This window comes from Euprymna scolopes, chromosome 19 (assembly GCF_053919585.1).
Source record: "Euprymna scolopes isolate OS-2025 chromosome 19, ASM5391958v1, whole genome shotgun sequence".
NCBI lineage: Eukaryota > Metazoa > Mollusca > Cephalopoda > Sepiida > Sepiolidae > Euprymna > Euprymna scolopes.
The window spans coordinates 50,783,147-50,807,406 of NC_136500.1; the positions used below are offsets into that span (position 1 = coordinate 50,783,147).

General features: G+C 33.7%; 1 protein-coding gene across 3 annotated transcripts in view; it reads right to left on the minus strand.

Moving 5' to 3' along the window:
- The window catches only part of LOC145303573 (WD repeat-containing protein 86-like), a 179,527-nt gene that overhangs the window by 3,805 nt on the left and 151,462 nt on the right, over positions 1–24,260 (minus strand). The gene's annotated exons all lie outside the window — the stretch shown is intronic.

The following is a 24,260-nucleotide window of genomic DNA, read 5'->3' on the forward strand; positions in this document are numbered from 1 at the left end:
AGAGACAAACAATTAAAAACTGACAAAATGAAATGTTTAAAAAACCAGCAAGTTAAATTAATATCAACGTTTTCTAGGTCAGACATGACGTCATTGTCGCAGTAGTAGTAGTAGTAGAAGGGAAAATGAAGGAACGTTTTCTTTTTTGCTACCCTCCATGTAGAAAAGGGTCGAGTTGAGGATGAAGGAATGAATGTTTTTGGCCAATTTTTCAACATTTGTCGGCCGAAGGTTCGAGCTTGAAAATGATACCTATCTGGTCCCTGTTGAAAATTTTTGCGAGATATACAAAAACGCACACACATTTTGGCTTTATATATATATATATATATATATATATATATATATATATATATATATATATATATATATCTATATATATATATATATATATATATATATATAAGCCTGAAGAATCCTAGATTGGATAAAACACGGAATATTCAATGTAGCTTAATCACCATATATATTTTATAACTTAGTATATATATATATATATATATATATATATATATATATATATATATATATATATATATATATATATATATATATATAGTGTCATGCAAAAGTATTTGATACGTTACATTGTTCTTCATAACTTTAATTAGGGTTCAAGATTTTACCTAAAATTTGGACAGTATATTCCTATTACTATTCTAACTAATATTTGGGGTAGTAATTACAAAATTAAAGTTTAGAAAGTTTATGTTAAAGGAAAAATATAAATCAACTAACGCAAAAGTATTGGATACATTGATTTAATATTTGGTTGCATAGCCTTTATTGCGTTCGACAGCTTCTAATCATTTTCTATAGTTGAACACATGTTTTTTTTGCAAAGATATGCAGGTATTTTGCGCCATTCTTATTTGCAGAACTGTTCTAGTTGTTGAATATTTTGTGGATTTCTCTTGTGAACATTGATCTTCAATATTTTACACAAATTTTTAATTGGGTCGAGATCTGGAGACTGACTGAGCCAAATAAGAACGTCAATCCCGTTATTTCTAAGCCATTCTTTGGTTAGTTTGGCAGTATGCTTGGAATCATTGTCCTGCTGAAACACGAAATTGCTATTATGTCCCAACAAATCAGCAGATTTCTGGAGGTTTTTCTCCAAAATCTTCCTGTACATACGTCCATTCATTCTGCCATTGATGATTTCTAGTGCACCAGTACCTTTGGATGAAAAACACCCCATACTATAAACGAATCACCGTCAAACTTTACCGTAGGAATATTATTCTTTTTGTTATAGGCGGTGTCATTTTTACGCCATACATGTGTTGCTGTGTTTCTTCCAAAGATTTCGATTTTCGTTTCGTCTGGCTAGATTACCTTGTTCCAAAAATTTAACATAATTCAAACGTGATCTGACATGTTTAAGCTTCAATAATGGAACTTTTCTTCGGGACCTTGATACAAAACCTGCACGATTTAGAACTCTACTGACTGTATCCTTGCTCACTTTAATCCCAGCTTCCCTGAGGTCGGTTTGAATTTCACCACGAGTAAGAAAAGGTTTTTTTTGTACCTTTCTGCTTACTCACCTTGATTTTTTTCATTTAATTTCCTTGGCCGACCACATCTTGGAAGATTTGCAACAATTTCACCAGGGTTTTTAAACTTTCTAATGACGTTTCCAACTGTACTAAGTGGTAGATTAAGTTCACTGGATATTATTCGATATCACTTTTCCTTTTTTGTGCTTATCAATGATTTCTTGACGAATGTCTATTGATAACTCTTTAGTTTTAGCCATTTTTATAATTGAACTGGTTGACTTTGAAGGAGTGAGCCAAAACTGAAAGAATTTTATAAAATTATTTTAATATAAAGCTCTCTGATTGGTCAGTGACAACTCGTTTACATTATTGCAACACGCTAAGCAAAAGTCATTTAAATTTATTTCAGAAAAAGAATTTTTTTAAAGTGTATCCAATACTTCTGCGTTTGTTAATTAATATTAAATATAAACTTTCTAAACTTTGATTTTGTAATTAGTACTCAAATATAATTTAGAATAGTAATAGGAATATACTGACCAAATTTTACGTAAAATCTTGAACCCTAATTAAAGTTATGTAGAAAAATGTAATGTATCCAATACTTTTGCGTGGCACTATATATATATATATATATATATATATATATATATATATATATATATATATATATATATATAAAGAACTTATATATATACATATATATAACTTATATATACATATATATATAACTTATATATATATACATATATATATATAACTTATATATACATATATATATACTTATATATATACATATATATATACTTATACATATATATATACTTATATATACATATATATATATACTTATATATATACACATATGTATATATACTTATATATATACTTATATATATACATATATACTTATATATACATATATATAAGTATATATATACTTATATATATATATACTTATATATATACTTATATATATACATATATATATGATATATATATATATACTTATATATACACTTATATATATGATACTTATATATATACTTATATATATATGATACTTATATATATATATATATACTTATATATATATATACTTATATATATGATACTTTTATATATATACTTATATATATGATACTTTTATATATATACTTATATATATGATACTTATATATATATATATACTTATATATATACTTATATATATACTTATATATATACTTATATATATATATGCTTTATATATATATACTTTATATATATATATATATATATATATATATATATATATATATATATATATATATATATATATATATACTTATACAATTACAATACAACCCACTGACGTTGGAAAAGACATTTGCCGACAATGACAACAATTGGCGAGATATCCAAAGAATTGATCATAATAACCTGTGCTTTTAAACATGTTTGCAAAAGGATTCAGTTTGGGTTTTTTTTTGTTTTTTTTTTCAAATGTGTCTGGCAAACAGAAGTTAGTCGCACCAGATGAACATCAGCGGTGATTATAAGAACTCTGCAACTAACTAGGGGCGACAACTAGCCATATACATATCTTCCTTATCTACATTAATGATCTTCCAAATCAAATTCTTACATCATTCGTAGACATTTATGCTGATGACACTACTATCTATGGTAGCACATCTAAGACCGTAAATGACTAAGTTCTCTCTGATTCTCTCTCCTCTGATCTTGAGCAATTGGTTCAATGGGGAAAGAGGTGGCTTGTTACTTTTAATGCATCTAAAACCAAGCTTTTATCTTTACATCATCAATGCTCTGATCCGCATCTGGCATCAATTGAAATGAATGACTCTCGTCTTGGGGAGGCCTTATGTTTTGACAAGCTTCTGTGCTTGACCTTTACTCCTGATCTTAAATGGAACACGTACATCAAATCTGTTGCCAAAGCCGCTGGAAAAATGGTGGGATCCTTCTATCGATCCAGTAGATATCTCACTGCTGATTCAATTCTCTATTTATATAAGAGCGAGGTACGTCCAAGGATGGAGTACTGTTGCCACATTTGGGCAGGAGCTGCTAGAAAGGACTTATCTTGCCTTGATAGAGTTCAAAATAGACTTTGTAGCCTCATAGGGGATGCTCTTTTCTCTTCCCTGCAACCTCTTTCTCACAGAAGAGATGTTGCAAGTTTGTCTCTGCTTTATCGTTATTTCCATAGCAAGTGCTCGGCTGAGCTCCAATCTATGGTCCTCCCTCGCCAAACTTTCACAAGAAACACCCGTCTAGCAGAAAACACTATCACTAATTTCCTCCACTCTATCTGTGCCTAAACCTTCTTTCTTAGAACTGCACGCCTATGGAATTGTGTTCCGTTTTCCTGCTTTCCAGCTGACTACAATATGGTTGTCTTCAAGTCTAATATAAACAAGTTTTTGATGAGCCATTCCATATAAGTTAACAAATTTACCGAATTTCCATTACTAACGATTACTATATTGTCCAATTTCTACTGTACACTCTTTAACCCTTATCCTCGAGTGACCTCATGGCCTTGATAAATGATGATGTCTATGTAAAAAAAAATTATTAAACTGAAAGTTTATACTGGATTGTGTCTGCGTGTGCGAGCTTCTACTGATACCAGAATTTTGCAAATTTATTTCCTACAAGCTATTCTTTATTACATTATTTTTGTATTTCACTTAGTGTTTAAAGATTTTTTTTATTGAGGAGAAGGTGGAATTTAGAGAGTAATCTCTAAAAAAAGTAATATGCCCATGTTACTCACCATGTATCCTAGAATATATGAGGGATGTTCTTAAAATAATGCTATGAATTCAATAGGTCAAAGGGGATCGCAGGGAAGAGAAAAGGACATCCCCTATGAGGCTATGAATATATTTTGAACTCTATCAAGGCAAGATAAATCCTTTCTAGCAGCTCCTGCCCAAATGTGGCAACAGTACTCCATCCTTGGATGTACCTGGCTCTTATATAATAGAGAATTGCATCAGCAGTGAGATCGATAGAAGGATCCCATTGTTATGATGACATAACATATGCATTCATAATCTGAAAATTTCATTTCTCTGTTGCAGATATTGACAGTGTGAGACTAAGAAAGCAACCATATTATGGTTGTACATCAGAAGCAGAGATACATCATTGAATTCCTTCATGCAGAAAAAATTGAACTGATCAACATTCACCTGTTGAACATGTACAAATCCAATGTAGTTGATGTCAGCAGTTAGGAGATGGATTCATCGATTTCAGAGTGGCAACAGAGATGTGAGTGACAAAATACACTCCCACCGCCCATGTGCAGAAAAAAAGAACATTGTGCACCTTGACCAACTCATCCATGCTGATCGGTGGATAATGGTTAATGAGATGCGTGTAGAGTTAAATGTGCATTGGAAACGATGTTGTCATCCCTAGGACGTAGCAAGGTGTGTCCTAAGTGGGTTCCATGAATGCTCTAATGGAACAAAAGACCATTGATAGCATGCTTACCAGGATTTGATTAATCAGTACGAAACCGAAAGTAGTGGATCTCATTATCACTGGTAACGAAACGTTGTCACCACTGCAGTCGGAGTCCAAACATCGATGCAATGGCATCAGAGGCCCTCCCCAATAAAAAAGAATTTCGAGACGCAAGCATCCGCAGGCAAACTGATATGCACCATCTGCAACAGGAAGGGTGTCATCATCCTGGATTTATTGAAACCCATATTTACTGACCATTACGTTGAAATATTGACAAAGCTGAAGGCGTGGATTACGCGTGTAAAGCCAGAAAAAAAGGAGAAAAAATTTGCTTTTAACATGGCAACGCCTAGCCACACACAGCTTTGAAGATCACAGAACGTGTCACAAAGGACGTAGCAAAGTGTGTGCTAAGTGGGTTTCATGAATGCTCTCACAGGACCAAAAAGATCACCAATAGGATGTCTGTCAGGACTTGTTGAATCAGTATGAAAACGAAGGTGACAAATTCTTGGACCGCATCATCATATATATGAGCCGGAGTCCGAACAACAGTCAACAGAATGCTACCATTCATGCTTCTCAGCAAAGACGTTCAAAACACAGACATCTGCTGGCAAAATGATGTGCACCATCATCCTCCTGGATTTCTTGTAACCAGAGTTGACTGTCAGCTCTGACTGTTACATTGAAACATTGACAATGCTGAAGACTCAGATTGTCTGCATAAGACCAGAGAAAAGGGAAGCAGTATATTTGCAACATGACAACACCAGGCCACAGACGTTTGAAGACCATAGAATATGTGACAAAGTTCAGCTGGATGATGCAGAGTTCGTATTTATTATTATAGAGTCAATTCTCTATTGAATATTGTATTGTGCTTAATATGTAGTAGTCATTTCAAAAGTTTAAAATAAATGACTTGGATACCATCAGCTAGAATCGAACATTTAGCTCTCCATTGGTATTCACTACCATATGACTTAAGGACAGATGGTTGGTTTGGTTGTTTTTGTTTTACGGCATATCAACCTTTTTCAGGTTATTTAATGCCGAATCTAGTTATTTTGAGGAACGATTTTTAATGGGGTATATTTGTTTTTTAAGTCGGATTCTATTTAACCCATAGTTGGGACGCTAACAGGTACTACCACTCTGGGTCAGAGTGGACCTGGGAGCAATGGCAATTAAAGGGTGGCTCTACACTCCCCAAGGCCTGCAAGCTGGGGCCTCACCATTGGATATAGTCTAAGGTCATATCCAGGACCTAAGGACAGATGGATATCAAAACTTTAACACAGCTATATAAACGCATATGCATGCATAGAGAAGCATTTTAAGTTGACTTATTCCTGCCAAGTTCCAAGTTTTCAGTTTTAATCCCTTAGGAGCGATTTTTACCGGCTAAAAAACAAATCGAATTTGTTCCACTGGTCCGAATCCATCATATATGAGTATTCAAGTCTGTAGACAAAGAATTGTAAGAGTAGTTTCGTAGAGACTCTTTTGAACGCACACACACGTACACACACACACACACACACACACACACACACACACACACACACACACACACACTACGGCACTTTTATATATATACTAGCAGGCGTTGCACGGTTGTAAAATACAATAAATATGATATTTAAATTCATGCAGATTTCGTATTTATATTATAGAGCCAATTCTCTATTGATTATTATATTGTACCCAATGTATAGTAGCGATTTATAAAGTTAACTTTGGTCAAAAGTGAATTGTTCTTTACTCGGATTTTTTCGATTATCGATTTTCGATACATAATGATCATCGACCAGATCCCATCTACAATGTCAGTGATAGCAGTTTCTTGCCTTCATGTTCATCATCATTATTACCTACAACTTGTTTCCCTCCAGCCATAACCATAACAGAGTAGAGGATATTTCGGCTACTACTACTACTACTACTACTACTACTACTACTACTACTACTACTACTACTACTACTAATAATAATAATAATAATAACAATAATAATAATAATAATAATGATGATAATAATCCTCCACCTCCTCCTCTTCCTATTGTAACGGTTCATCCTTTTCCAATGTTTGATTTAATCAATGATTTCGTTTGGTCATCAAATGAACAAAATAAATTAAAATTATACTTGAAATAATTTAATTTAGAATGCTACGTTTAACAAAGAATTGCATTGTCTCAGACAAATGATGACGTTTATTATTTGGATGGTTCGTACTACTGGTCTCACTGTGGTTGTTATTCTCATAAGTTTTCTGCTGATATAACTCCCGACCCTATTTTCAGTAGTATCTTCACATCGACTCTTATTGCTGCATGATCGAACGAATTTTTTTTTATGAACACATTTCACATCTTGTATTCTAACGATTATGGTTTGTTGGAGAAAAAAAAAAAAAAAAAAAGAAAACATTCTTTCCACCATTGTCAAGATACACCTGAAGAAGGTCGGAGGTTATATCGGCCGAAACGTTGTGAGAATAAAAAACTAGAAGAGAACAGTAGTTCGAACAATCCAAATAATACATATCCTCATCTCAAAAATTCAGAAACAGATGATGACGTGTCAAGTTATTTATTATATAGATGATGATGATGTGTTTAATAATTTATTATATAGATGATGATGATGGCGTGTCTAATAATTTATTATATAGATGATGATAATGATGACGTGCCTAATAATTTATTATATAGATGATGATGATGACGTGTCTAATAATTTATTATATAGATGATGATGATGACGTGTCTAATAATTTATTATATAGATGATGATGATGACGTGTCTAATAATTTATTATATAGATGATGATAATGATGACGTGCCTAATAATTCATTATATAGCTGATGATGATGATGTATCTAATAATTTATTATATAGATGATGATGATGATGATATGTCTAATAATTTATTATATAGATGATGATGACGTGTCTAATAATTTATTAATAAAGATACACCTGAATGATGATAACGTGTCTAATAATTTATTATATAGATGATGATGATGATGGTGATGATGTGTCTAATAATTTATTATATAGATGATGATGATGATGATGATGACGTGTCTAATAATTCATTATATAGATGATGATGATGACGTGTCTAATAATTTATTATATAGATGATGAGGATGACGTGGCTAATAATTCATTTTAGAGATGAACGATAACGACTACAATGATGATACCTACAACGATGACGATAATGATAATGTATCAATTAAATAATCGCGACTTTTACAGAACTATTTTTTTAATGCAACAATTTTTCTAAGAATATTGATTTATCTGTTTTGGGGTTTGTTTTCACTAAATGCGTGTATATTTATCTGTCTTCTCTGTAGAAGGTTGTTCACAAGATCTGGTGGTGGTGGTGTGGGGGTAGGGTGCTGAAAAATCGGTTCCCTAGGTAACGTGAACTCAAGCTTGCAAAAAAAACATGCCTGAGCAGCTCCGTCGGCATTCCTCGGGCGATAAATAATAAATTAACCCCATCTCAGAGAGCCTGTGAGAGTGGACATCCTAGGACTGAAGAAAACCATACATCGCCCCCTCCCCCCTTCACACAAGCCCTTCACAGCAACATATTGTTGGGCTGATTGTCAAGGACGTATCTGCAACTTGTACGCCTATGCAAGGTAAGTAAATGTGCATTTGCGGTTTTTTTTTTATCGATTAATCTGTAATATTAGAAAGATGGAAAAAATCAAATCAAAGGAAAAACGACACAAAAATATTGATGGGATAATTTATTTTTCAATCGATGAAATGTCGATTTATTTTCAAGAAACTGAATGCTGCCATTAATAAAATTGTTAATCAATTTCGATCTGACGATGTGCAGACATATTTGATTGGTGGTCTAGTAGATCGGTAAAAGGATTAGATGGATGAGTTCTATATAATCCCTCATGCTACCAGAACAGGCTGTCTGAAAATATTGGCTTCCTGACCTAAAATGCACCAAACATTGATGTTACTGTTTTTTTTTTCACTTTGCAAAACTCAATCATGTTCCGTAAAGTCAAAAACAAACACAACAGAAAACAATCAAATCAAACACCGTGAATAAATATTTGAAGATATAAAACATAAAACAAAGTAAAAACAAGCAAAAAAAGAAGAAAAACAACCAAACTATGTTTGTATTTACCTTTCAAATACATTAAAACAAAATGAAATCGTCCTATTAGGAAAGAAAAAACAACAACAAAAAAAAAATAATATAATCCATTTAAAATGAATTGTTCCAAATTCAAATTGTCGTCCCATCAATTAAAACAATATGAATATATTTTAAATAAAGAGGGGATCGTTCTGATCGATATATTAAGTTGGAGATTACATTTTCTGATAGATTATTAACACTGGATGATAGATCACGACATGGAAGCATTACGTTGAAGGATACAAAGATTTTGAAGATGGATCAGACTAGTCTAAGCAAAGTAAATAATGGTGGTTGATTGTAGGCAGAAAACACACCATCATCATCATCATCATCATCATCATCATCATCATCATCATCATCCGTTTTACATCTTGGACGACTTTTAAAAATTGATTTCTTTTTTTTTTTTTAATGAAAATTGCTTCAGACAAGGCATGAAGCAATTATCAGAAGCTACAAAAATAAAAAAATTAATAAATAAATAAAATACTACTTCAAGGTCCACACCAGCCAATGATTAGAATTAGCTGGATAGATTACAAACCTGAAAACAGCAATTCTTCCCCTTTTGTCAGAAATGTCGCTCATGGAATGTGAGGACAAAATAATGGGAATGAGAGTTCCAAGGCTGACGAAAGCAAACCTAAAGTCCAATTTTTACTTTTCAAAAAAACTAGACTTATCTCTGGCCAGGTTTCTTTGGAAGCCATTTCCTCAGTTGAGGCAAGATTTTTTTAATATATAGGCTGGATGCCCTTCATGAACCCAACCCATTGTGGTGATGGGAAACAGTGTTTTTATCGAGAAACCATTCTCCACCAAGGCTAAAAGAGCATTTCGCCTGCCCTTACATTGGTAATCATATTAGATTGAAGCTCTCTAAAAGAGTTAACATGGAATTAAGATAACTTGAGGAGTTGCACAGTAACTTTTTACTAAGATAACTTAAAAGTGATAACCTTTCTTTTTATCAGCATATCAACCCATTAAGAGTTATTTTATGCTGAATTCAATCATTTTGATAATTTTTTTTTTTTTTTGTAAATTAAAACTTTTTCTTCAATTATTTTATTCCTAGGGTTTGTTTTTAGGCATAACTATTAATTTATTATTATTTTTAGTAGTAACCTTCATCCTGGGCCAGAGAAATAGGTTACCATCATCATTGGTTTAACGTCCGTTTTACATGCTCGCATGTGTTGGACGGCTTTTTAGAAATTGACTTCTAAACTTATATCTATTCATGGTTTTTTTGGAAGTCATTTTCTTAATTGAGATAAGAATTTTATAGACTGTATGGCTTTTGTGAAGCCAACCCGGTGAGGTGGTAGGGACCAGAGTTTTTATTGAGAGATAGTTCTAAGGAGTGACTACATTCCCCCAAACTTCCTAATTGGGAACTCACCACTTGATGCAGTTTAATGTATACCTTTTTCTGTAACCCTTTTGGTGCTAATGTTAATATATTAGCCTAGCAACATCAACAAATCGATATATGATATCACAGATTGATAACAAGGAAATGAGAAGTTAAACAAAGTTGGACATACATAAAAAGATGCCGGTGAACGATTTCTTTTTGTTGAGGTAGTCACTAACTTCAGACGTAAAAGATTTAAAAAGAAGAAACTTACTCGGTTCCAAGTGGAAACCACCCCCAGACTTACGGTTAGTGGTGTCATAAGTCCTTTTTCTTTTTTATATACAGGGTGAAACGATAAAATTGTCACCCTAGAATAAACGACATTATTCCATTTCCGTTTGATGAAAACCGGTTTTCTTTTCTTTTTATTGTTGTTGTTGCAGCCTATCTACTAGTTGGCCAGTCGTGTACAAATCCCAAGAGCGATAGGAGCCTTCTATCATGTCTTGCCAGCACTCTCCAAATGCAAATCTGGATGGTTCAATCTTTAAGGGCAGAGCTCAACGAAGATTTTAGCCATGATTATGATATTTTGGAGTGATTTCAACTGAGGGTCACCTTACATCTTTGAAGTCGACTTGAAAGTAAACACCAAATTGTACCTGGATGTTCTGAAGGCTGTGGTGATCTCGTGGTGGGATCAGATGGCTGTTGGCAGAGCTTGGGTATTGCAGCAGGATTCGGCGCCAGCCTACAAGTTCAAAGAGATCCAGGCTTGGCTTCAGAAGGAGTGCTATGTACCCTTCTGTAACTGCCCCCCTCCTCCTTTGACCTGAACCCACCAACATGACCTACCATAACACCAAAGCCAGCTTAATCGCTGCCATCTGCTGAGTATTCACTGAGCTCCCGCCAGCGCTTGTGGGAAAGGCATGCTCTCACTTTCGGACCTGTATCAAAGCGGTGATTGAGGCTGAAAGCAGCTACATTGAATAGATGTCAGCTCTACTACATAATCAAGTTAGCTGAATTGTTTTTTTCAATAAAAGTTTAAAAATAAAACTGTAGTGTTATTTTCTTTAAGGCGACAACTTTATCGTTCCACCCTGTATTTAAAGATTTAAATTCCTCATATATTTCCAAGCTTCAATCACTTCTTAGAAAAATTGGCAGATATGTTTGACTTATTCCACACCACTTCTTCCAACATCAATCTTCTTTCTTGTGGGTGCAGGGGAAGGCAAAAGGATATTTTTCTTTTCGTTTATACTTTGAAAATATTAATTAGCAAATTAGGGTTAATTGTTAGTATGTAATTTTGACCTTTTATCTATATTCCTATAATTTTTTTTATGTGTATTGATATTCATATCAAAACCCCTTTTTTCTATTCATTTAAAAAGAAAATACAACTTTGTTATATATGGGTGGTGGAATTGCATTCATCTGCAAAAGATCTAGCTAATTTGCATATTCTTTTAAACATTCATTTTAATTAATTTCCTATTAGTTTTTCAGTTTTCTTATGGAATGATCATCTTTATTTTACTATTACGTGCAATTATATTCATGCAGATATTCTACATGATTTATACTTGCGTAATATTTGCATAAAAAGGTTATAGTAAACACAAACCTCTTTCTATATATATTTATGTATGCATATATATATTTGTTTAAAAAATTTTGCCTACCAAACTCCTCTGTCAGTTTTTGGTCTATAGACGTGAAACTTAATATATAGAGCATTCAGACCTATACAAAACTTTATATTTGAATGTTAGCCGGGGAAAATCAGTGCACAAGTGTGAAAATTTAAAAAAATGGAATTTGCCAGGTGAAGGTCGAACGGCAGCGTTACAAATATGCATGCATAACGTAATAGCTATTGGTTCATGTTTTAATTTTTAGCCTTGCAACAAACATGTTTTCGTAGCTCAGGCAAAGGAAAAAGTGAATCAAAAGCTAAACGTTTTGATTTCGATTCTCGGTGTTGGCGCATGAGTAATTTTTTTAAACTTTAAAACTATACTATATATTGGGTCCAATATAATATAATAATAAATACAAAATCTGCATTAATCAAAATATCATATTTAAGTAATGCTGGGCAACCTGGTAATTAACAAATTAGAGTTCGAGTTAGTATGTAATAGTGATGGGACGATTCCAATATTATTTTCTGATTCCGATACAATTACCAATTGTTTATACATTTACACGTATTAAATATGCATTTATTTTCTCAAACATAAAAACCCATATGTATGTGTATGTGTATGTGTATGTGTGTGTGTGTGTGTATATGCATGTATGTGTATGTGTATGTATATGTGTACGTGTGTATGTGTGTGTATGTGTATGTGTGTGTGTGTGTGTGGGTATATGTATGTGTGTGTGTATGTGTGTGGGTATGTGTGTGTATGTGTGTATGTGTGTGTATATGTGTGTGTATGTATGTGTATGTGTACGTGTGTGTCTGAGTATGTGTATGTGTGTGTATGTGTATGTGTGTGTTTATGTGTGTATGTGTGCTGGTATGTGTATGTGTATGTGGGGGGGGAGGTGATCTATTGATTTTAGTTTTACTGGTAGTTTAAAATCAGTAAATATTTGAATTTTAAATTGAAATACGTATGAAATACATTTGAGAGACGAATTGCAATGCAATATTATGAAAAAACAACAAAAAAAAAACAAGTATATACTTATTCAAATTTAATTAATAATTAATTTTTTTTCTTCAACTTAACGTCATGGCAAGGAAAAATAGAAAAAAAATCTCGTAAGATTCTGACAAAGGAGTATAACTCCAAAATATATAAATTTTAAACAAGTAAATACTTTTTATTATTATTTATTTATTTTTTCATTTATTGTGTTGTAATCCTGCTTTTAAACGTATTTCATAAGCATTTTAATTTAAAATTCAAATTCAATACACCGTTCCTAACACGGAAAACACTACCCTGAACAGTAAATATTTATTTTCTTATTACTACTAGCAGTGGAAGATTTCGTTTTAAACAAAATCAAATAAAAATAGATAATTAAAGGAATCGTTTTTGGCATCGGAAAATAAGAATAAAATTTCTATGATTCCGATACTGATTCCAATACACCAAAAAGTTCTGATTCTTGATTCCGATTACTCGTCCCGACACTAGTATGTAATAATAAGACTGGTGATAAGCATACGTTACTATAATCAGATCCCATAATTATGGTAATCGTCGAAATGTTGATGATAAAAACCCTTTTCTCTATATCCGAAAAGGGTTATATAAAGAAGTATGTTCTTTAGTGGGTCTAAGGCAGTGATTCCCAACCTTTTTTACATGGCGGCACACTGTTGAGTTTATTTAAATTTTCGCAACACACCTATCATAAAAAAATGAATATTTTCTACTCATAAAGCCTCTTTGCAATAAAATAAAAAAACAAAAAACAAAAAAAAACAAAGATTATATAAGTGAATTTTTATTCACATAAATCAACATATTCTGCATTTAATATTTGGTATAAAATAATAATGGTGAATGTCAGTGGGACAGTTGTGCCTGGTGTTTTTTAACTACTGCTGCAATATGTGGGTGAATGTAAAAGAGACACTTAACTTTTTAAAAATATTTTTAAGTCTTTCACGATTTTATTTTTAATGTTGTTTAGGTAAGACGTCCCCAATTCATTTTATTTTTTTTTTACTAAAAACATAATAGCGGTTGGTCTACTCGATAATTTTTCGTAACTTTTGGATATATTACTATTCTCAACATGGCAATTAAGTACGTAATCTTATTTTTGCTTAAAACGGCATATGGTAAAAAAATCGATCTGTCAGCTGACCTGAACGGGAATTCTACCCCTCCCATAATTTTTATGGTATGTTTTAGTATGTAATATAGTTTTCGAGGATGGAGGTGTTTATTCCTAAAGCCGTTCTTAACACGGAGAGGTTGGAGTTGTTTACACTACGCTAGGTCAGGTTGTAAAAAAATACAAATTGCAGAATAACAGTTAAAATTATAGGTGGGTGATTCTCGTTCAGGCCGGCGGATCTGTCGACTCTATCTTAACAGGCACCAAATTGTACTTAAACGTTGTTTATAGCTGTTTGATACAAGAGAAACAGTTCAATGATGGCGGCCCACAACCACGAATTCAGAATAGCGCCGTGTGAGGGAGAAAATTCAAAATTGCGAATTTTAAATAAGATGGAGCAGGGCATAATGGATTGACTTTTTGGAATTTTGAAGGAAAAACAAAATTTTCATATTAATACTTACGAAAAGCAAGCATTTTCTTTGGACTAAAGTGGACTATAACGAGTCACGATTGTGTCTCATGAATAACCCCTGCCATTTGGTCAAAACAAAAGGTGATAAGCAGTTCCAACATATAACATCACAGTAATAAGTACTTGGAAAACTTTATATTTACTGCTACTACTACAACAACAACTACTACTACTACTACTACTACTACTAAAAGATGTTTTTTTAGAGGCGGCGAACTTTAAATTGACAACTCTATTTTCTTTAGTTTTAAATTCGACAATTATCGACTATTTGGAGTTCAGCTTATTCTTTAGTTCTTCCACCATGGTGCGTCACTGTCATGCTGCTCCCCATGACATCGCCAGAGCCCCATTAGCCAGTTCAGGTTCTGCATGTTTGCCTGTCATGGGTGGCACTGTTATGTGAGCTAGAAAAGTCTGCAAATGACATTGGTCTTTACGTTAATGTAGATAAGACAAAGTTTATGATTTTCAATGCGGAGGGAGGGAGATCAAAGCTCTAGATGGAACAGCTTTAAAAGAAATCACTGAGTTTACATATCTGAGCAGCAACATAGGTTCCACAAAGAGAGATATCGAAATTCGTATCTCAAAAACATGGGCTGCAGTGGATAAGCTGTGGTCAGTATGGATTTCAAGACCAACTGACAAACTGAAAAGGCAGTTCTTCAGAGCAGTGGTTGAGTCTGTCCTTGTTTATACTGCTACAACCTGGACACTCATCAAAAGATTGGAAAAAAAGCTAGACGGAACATATACCCATATGCTACGAACAGTGTTAAATGGCTCTCTTCTTGGGGGAGGTCTTATGTTTTGACAAGCTTCTGGGCTTGACCTTTACTCATGATCTTAAATGGAACACATACATTAAATCTGTTGCCAAGGCCGCTGGAAAAATGGTAGGATCCTTCTATCGATCCAGTAGATATCTCACTGCTGATGCAATTCTCTATCTATATAAGAACCAGGTACGTTCAAGAATGGAGCACTGTTGCCACATTTGGGCAGGAGCTGCTAGAAAGGACTTATCTTGCCTTGATAGAGTTCAAAATAGACTTCGTAGCCTCATAGGGGATGTCCTTTTCTCTTCCCTGCAACCTCTTTCTCACAGAAGAGATGTTGCAAGTTTGTCTCTGCTTTATCATTATTTTCATGGCAAGTACTCGGCTGAGCTCCAATCTATGGTCCGCCCTTGACAAACTTTCACAAGAAACACCCGTCTAGCAGAAAACACTATCACTAATTTCCCCCACTCTTTATCTGTTCCTAAACCTAAACATAGATTCCATGAACAAAGCTTCTTTCTTAGAACTGCACACCTATGGAATTGTGTTCTGTTTTCCTGCTTTCCAACTGACTACAATATGGTTGTCTTCAAATCTAATGTAAACAAGTTTTTGATGACCATATAAGTTAACAAATTTACCGAATTTCCATTACTAAAGATTACTATATTGATCAATTTCTACTGTACACTCTTTAACCCTTATCCTCGAGTGGGCTCTAGGCCTTGATAAATGATGACGCCTATGTAAGAAAAAAATATTTATATATCTTGGCAGGATCATCCCATGAAGCAGTAACTTTATGGCAATCTATCTGCCATATCTACTACCATCAGGGAGCGACGTCAACGATTTGCCGGTCTCTGCCAGAAGAGCAAGAGCTGGTGGAAAATTTATTGCTGCGGACTCTACGGCATGGATGCACGAGCATAGAACAACCTAGATTCACATACATTCAGCAAATTACACATGACACCAACTGTGATCCTGATGGAAGACAGGGAAATCCGGAGAGAGAGAGAGTCACATTGGTCTGGGCAAGGAGCCTGACCAGACAGTGAGATTGAATTCAGCTTAGTTTGGCAATTCATCATGAAGAGACTAACACCCGAGCAACATTTGCAAATTGCAAATGATATGACCAATTTATTGAGATAAACATTTGATAAAATGAACCTTTCAACTGGCCACCTCGTTCGTGCAATATAACTCTATTTGATTATTTTCTTTGGGTGTATATGAATTACTAGGTTTACACTGATAAACCAAACACAATAGACCATTTGAAAGACTAACATTCGACTCGTTATTGCTGAAATACAGCATAATTTAATGTGTAAGGCTTGCGAAAACTGGATCTCTAGATTACACAATGTACATGCAAGCCACGGGGTTATCTGTCCAAAATTGTGGTTGTTGTCTATCGGATCCAATGACGACGTTTGCATTCTCCGTCTCATCTATGAACATGGAGGTGGCTTTGCAGCCCCAGTTTAGCAGCACATAGTCTTGAACAATGAGGGCACTGGAAGGCAGTTGTGATCATTGTTTTGTCTGTAGTTTATTTTATTGTAAAGTTCGCCGCCTCCAAAAACACACTCTATATAAGACTTTAACATTAAAAAAATACATTCCCAGGAAATAATAACTAAATTGAATATAGAATAACACACAAATGTTAAGAACACAAGCTCTCTCAAGCAATGTGTATTTTAACCTAGACAATACGGTTAAATCAAAAATTCAGTACACAAAGTTAAAACGCTGGAAATGTCCACGATTTAGCTAAAATATGGAATAGAACGTAAGTCACTAAACATAAAACGAAATACGAAACCATATAAAATATTTTATTTCACAAAATTATTTTAGTTTTAACACTTCTTGTGCTATCATGAAACGATAAAAAAAATTAATAAACTTCGATGTAGGTTTCGTAATTCAATTCTTGGTTTTATGATACATTATTTATGACGAAATTATGTGATAAAATTTTTGAAAGACATTCTATCTAAGATTTAAAAATATATATATTAAAGAAAAATTTATTTAGAGAAATGTAAAAAAAAAAATGATTTGTTAAATTATTTCCATGCGAATATATTTTAAATATTAAGAAAAAATATTTGTAGAAATGTAAATTATGAAAGTTTAAATTACTTTTTTTAAATAAAATATTTCAATACGAATATATTTTAAATATTAAAAATATATTTATAGAAATGTAAAAAATAAAAGGTTTTTTTTTTTTATTGTTTCATGATAAAACAAGAAATGGTTCCATATGATTTCGTATTTCGTTTCATGCTTAGTGACTTCCGTTCCATATTTAGCTAAACTGAGTCTTAACTTTGTGTACTGAATTTTTGGATTTAACTGAGAAACCTTCCTATTATTTCATATCCTTTGAATATAGCGCACAAATGTCATACATAAGGCCATTAATACAAATTTATTCAAATTATTGATTATTATTGCCACTAGAGCGATGCAGTTTTTATTTATTTATTTATTTATTTATTTATTAAAGCAGACAAAACGAACTTTTGTCGACACCAAATTTGTAAACAACCGAAAAAAGCCGAATGAAAACATCAAAATCAAACCGAAAGGTGGATGGAGGATAATAAAACAACATTTAAAGCAAGAAAAACACTCATTGTAGGTTTGTTTTTTATGCAAAACTAGTTATTTTTATTTTTATCATTAATGATAAAAATAAAAATTCCGCTAATCTTTGTAATGTAATAAAAATATTTGCCTAACAATTAACAATCTATTTAAGAACTATAAAAAAAAATCATACCAATTAAACCCTGTTTGATTTGGTAATTAATTAAAACATATTTTCAAAATTATTATGATTTTTAAATTACAATTAAAAAAAAAAATAGTTTTTTTGTATCATTTCATTTTTGAAAAAAAAAAAAAGAAAAAAAAATCCGGTTTAAAATATAATTGCGATTTTTTTTTTTTTTACATTAACACGTGTTTGCAAATTTCACTTTTTCATACAGCGGCCATAATGAAGTAGATACTTTCTATTTTCACACGTTGTCGAGCCGCCCACATAAATAATAAAATTCTGACCGTCTCAACCGTCATTATCAATTCTTTCAAAGTACTGTTCATCGCCAACTCACAATCTCATTAACCTTTTATTGTAGCCTTACCGTCACCCTAGCAAACAACGGTGTGGGCTACTTAACCAAAAACAATAACAACACACAATACATATCTACTTGCCAACTGGATGTCAACACCTCGACTCCCCTAAACAAAATGCGTAAAATTTGCCTCTCACGCATGTGCCTTTACGCACCCTTTCGGCCAATGTATAAAAAACGAAAATATTTCATCAGTCACTCGTCATCCACACCAACTGTTCATTAAGGGCACCTCTTATCAAGAGGCCATTTTCAGGACAATTCAGTTGTTAGACAACCTCACACGTGCAGGTCATGGCCTTTCTAAAGGAAAACTTTCTGGCTTCTGACCAACTCCTACCTCAATCACCGACCAGCCAGATGTAACCGGCTTGCAGATCCCGGACCTATGAAGACCTACAACTACTAGCCCTGCCAAAAGACCTGATTTCAATGAACATGTCACGTTTCTGCCGAAGATAAGTTTTCTATTTATTTTCTATTTCAAGAAAATAAATTCTATATAAATTTAATATCCGCTTTGGTCATCTTTTCTTTGGTTGTGTTTAACTTACTTTTAATTTTTCTTCAGTTTGCGGGGTTAATGTACTAATTAGCCCTGCAACAAGTGGTGACCTGACGTGAGTTATACAGTCAAACAAGATGGCTAGCGACAACGTCAACCACGATCCCTCCATCAGCGTTGCCCTGCCTCAACGCACTTACCAACATTCAATGAAAACAACATCAAGAATTGGTTCTTAGAGCTAGAGACAATCTTCACGGAGAAATCAAAATTCGTCAACGTGGTTCAAGCATTATCCCCTGCCGTGGTCAACATTTGTGACCAAAATACTCGAACATGTTCCTGAACCATACTCAAGTGTACAGGATGGTCAGGCGCACACCTACTTAGGGAACTATTCACACACGTTTTCGGATCATCCACTAGAAAATGCAAGCTACCCTGCAAGCAAACCACAGCCAAACCGAATTCAAGAAACTAGCCAACCGGTGGATAAAAGCGGCAAAACACACAGGGAAAGACACGCTATGCCGCCTCTTGTTCATCTCTGACAAACAAAATGGCATGAGGTTTTTGGTGGACACGGGTGCAGCAATAAGCATCATACCCCCAACGGACAAAAGGAGCACGAAAGCCACCTTATTCGGACTCCAGGCAGCGAATGGTTTTACGATTGATACTTACGGCACCAAAACACTAACCCTCAACATCAGTATGCGCTGCGAGTTTACCTGGATCTTCACCCAGTCAAACATCAAAACACCAATCCTTGGTGCAGACTTTTTAGCACATTTTAATTTGTCTGTCCACATGCACTCGAGAACACTCACAGACAACACAACAAACATTAACATCGTAGGAACCCTGTCGCGATTCAATACAACCGGGATCAGTCTCGCAACTCTTGTGGAAAAGAATACACCCACATTTTGGTAAGATAGCCTGAACTTACTCAGCCGATAACAAGTACTGACACAGTGAAACACCAGACGCAACATTTCATGAAGACCCTGGGCCAGCCGACATTTTCACATCCATCACGACTTCCTCCACACAAATACGAATTCGCAAAATAGAATTCGACAAGATGCTAAAGTAAGACATAATCCGACCATCTAAATACGCCTCACCTCTACATCTCGTACCAAAACCTGATGGGACCGACTTTCGAATATGCATAGATTACAGACGGCTGAATGCTCCAACTACTCCCGATCGTTATCCAGTGCTACACATCCACGATTTTGTTTAGGACTCCAAGGCATACAGGTATTTTCCAAAATCGACTTTACAAAAGCCTACCATCACATTCTGGTAGCCCCTGAAGACATCCCTACCCTAAGACAGTCGACACTACTCCTTTTGGTTTGTTCGAGTACATCAAGGTGTCATTCAGACTTAGGAACGTGTCCCAGACCTTCCAAAGGTTTATGGATGAAGTATTACATGGCCTCCCTTTCTCATATTCTTACATCGACGACATTTTAGCAGCCAGTGAAAATGAAGACACCCACAAGAAACACCTGGATGAGATTTTCCAGAGAATATCCCACTATGGCCTATGCATGAATATTGAAAAATATATCTTCGGAGCACCCACTATAAATTTCCTGAGTCATCGCATCGATGAAAATGGAATCATTCCACTGGTTGAAAAAAATCGAATGCAATCAAGGAATTCTCAATGCCGACATTGACAAATAAGACATTTTGTTGGTATGCTAAACTTCTACCGGAGGTTTATATTCAACTGCTCTACCATATTCCACCCTTAACGAACACAAACAAGTGGAAGAATAGAAAAGTTACTCTCGTAGACAACGCTCTACAAGCCTTCAAAGCAGCAAAGACGGCCATAGTTAATTTCACAAAACTTTCATTCATAGAGAACGAGCCCAATATCAAAATCTTCCTCACAACATGCATCTAACGTCGGAATAGGAGCGGTTGTAGAACACAGAACAGAAACTGGTGAACACAGAACAGAAACTGATAGCTTTCTTTTTGACTGAACTAATGAATGTTCAGAGGAGATACAGCACCTTCTCCTGCGAACTCCCGGCAATTTACTTATCCATATGACATTTTCGACATCTCCTAGAGGGAAGAAATTTCAATGTCTATACCGATCATAAATCAATCACCAAGGCAATGAATGTGAGCGCAGACAGATACGCATCTTGTGAGACACGCCACCTTGACTACATATCCCAATTTACCACGGATATACGGCATGTCATAAGAAAATTCAATATGGTCGCTGATACACTGTCCAGAACGTACATTAATGCACTGAATGAGAACTTATCGAGTCAGAACCTGATCGCTGACAAACAAAAAATTGATTCAACCTTATCTGGCGTCATAAAGCAAAACCTCTGTGTGTTTAGTAGAATTGCTTTGTCTGTGATTTATTATTTATAACATTATATGGTGACGTAACGCTAGAAGCACCATGACCGGACATTCCTCCTTCTCTGCAGAAGAGAGTATTCGACCAACTCCACAACCTATCTTATCTCAGCAAACGAGCTACACTCAAATTCATAGGCTCCCTGCCGGGCCACTATTTCCACACTCCCTAGAACACCACTCCAACCTCAACAAGTTCATTTGTGCAGAACCTTCGCCACAAAATGTTGAAAACTACATACACCCCCTCCTCGCCGACAGGAATCCTCATCACATTTGCCTCAAACAACTGGAGAAAAGATAATTCGTTTTCATCAGAAATGATGCAGTTAAAAGGCTACTCACACCAAATTACCAGAGTCCTTTCAACGTTTTACATCGAGCCAAGAAACACTTCACTATAATGCTGAACAAGAACAAAGACACAGTCTCCATCAACCGCATTAACCCACTTGGACGGAGGGAGATCTCTCTCGCATGAACCTGCCGCCAGAAACAGATGAAGAAGCACCCAAACCCGTCTTCCTCACCAAATTAGGAAGAACAGTTCACTTTCCTGGCAACTTAAAAACGTATTACTAAAATTGATTTTCCCAATCAATTTTCTAAGCCTCACCGCCACCCTAGCAAACAACGGTGTGGGCTACTCAACTAAAAACAATAACAACATGCAATACTTATCTACTCACCAACCGGATGTCCACACCTCGACTTCCCTAAAATTCGCCTCTCACGTATGCACCTTTACGCACCCTTCCGGCCAACGAAAGAAATATCAATAAAAGCAATGAATGTAAAACTGAACGAGAAGAAATGTATGAGAAATGAATGAAAAAGCTGAATAATGAAAAATAAATGAGAAAGATAGATAAAAAGAATGAAAAATAGGAATGAAAAATGAATTTAAAAAATGAAAAAAAAAAAAATGAATGAACAACAAGAAAAACTGAATGAAAAATAAACGAAAATTTGTAAAAAAACGTGAATGCAAACGAAGGAAAATGAATGAAAAAAAAATTAATAAGAGCAATGTATAAAAATCTGAAGGAGAAGAAATATATGAAAACGAATAAAAAGTTGACTGATGAAAGCTGAATGAAAATGCAAATAAAAAATTAATAATGAAAAGTTAATGAAAAAATAAAATAATTAGTAAAATAAAAATAATAATGAAAAATAAAGAAAATATTGTATGAAAAAATGAATGAAAACGTGAATGAAAACTAAGGGATGAAAAAATATTAATTTGAATAGAATGAATTGAATGAAAATAAATGGGATGTAAATGAAAATAAGTTAATGAAAAAAATGAATGAAAATGAATAAAAAAAGAATGGAAAAATGAATAAAAAAAAATTAAAAAATTGAATGATAAAAAGAAATAAAAATGAATGAAAACGTGACTGAAAAGGTAATTTTGTTTTAATTTCTTTTAAAAATGAATGAAAGAAAATGAGTAAAAAATAAATGAGAAAAAATGAATTGAACAAAATTAATGAAAATATTGAATGGAGAAAATGGATAAAAAATGAATATCGGAATAATTAAAAAGTGAATGAAAAAATCATAAGTATGTATCCTATGTAGTTTCTTAGTCTGTATCTTATTTAGTTTCTGTCTTTAAGATGGAAACACATATACATATGGATTTACACTTACCAACTGTAATAGAGTATAACTATTATGACTCCCAGACAACCCCAAGTAGCTTTTATTATATAGAATAATATAATAAAACACAGTGACATTGTTTTTTCCCAAGCAACTCGGCATTTAAACATATCTGCTCTGTCCATGATACTGAGCACTTTCAATTGATTAACTTATACCACTTATCATATATGATACTGTGTTATAATTATGGCTCCCAGATAACACCGTGTTCTTGCTAGATATAAAATATCATAACAAAAACAGAAGTTATTTCTCCTGGGCAACACTGCATTTAAACACACCTGCTCTATCTATGATGTTGAGCATTTTTTTTATTATTAATATATACCATTTACTATATGTAGTACTATAATATTACTTCTTCTATGTAGCGCCAAGTAGCTTTTCTTATATTCATCATTATAATAAAGGCTAACGCTGCATTTAAACACATCTGCCCTATCTATTATATTGAGCACTTTTATCTTAAAATATACCACTTTTGTTAAAAGATTACCCTCAAGGAATAAATAACGTCTATTAAGAAAGTATGGTTCCAGATATACTAAATGTAAAATGTAAAACTGTATTATTATTATTATTATTATTATTATTATTATTTTTATTATTTTTATTATTTTTATTTTATTTTTTTTTTTGACAATGCCAAGTACCTATTCTTGTATAAAATATTATAAAATTATAAAAAAAGAACCTAAAGTTATTAATCTCGAGCAATGCTGTTCTATTATATTGAGCACTTTTGTCATAAGATATATCACTTAATAATAGTGTATTAATATTGGTAGTATAATTCATGAACAAGGCCAAGTACCCCTTGTATAAATTATTATAAAGAAAGACTGTAAAGTTCAT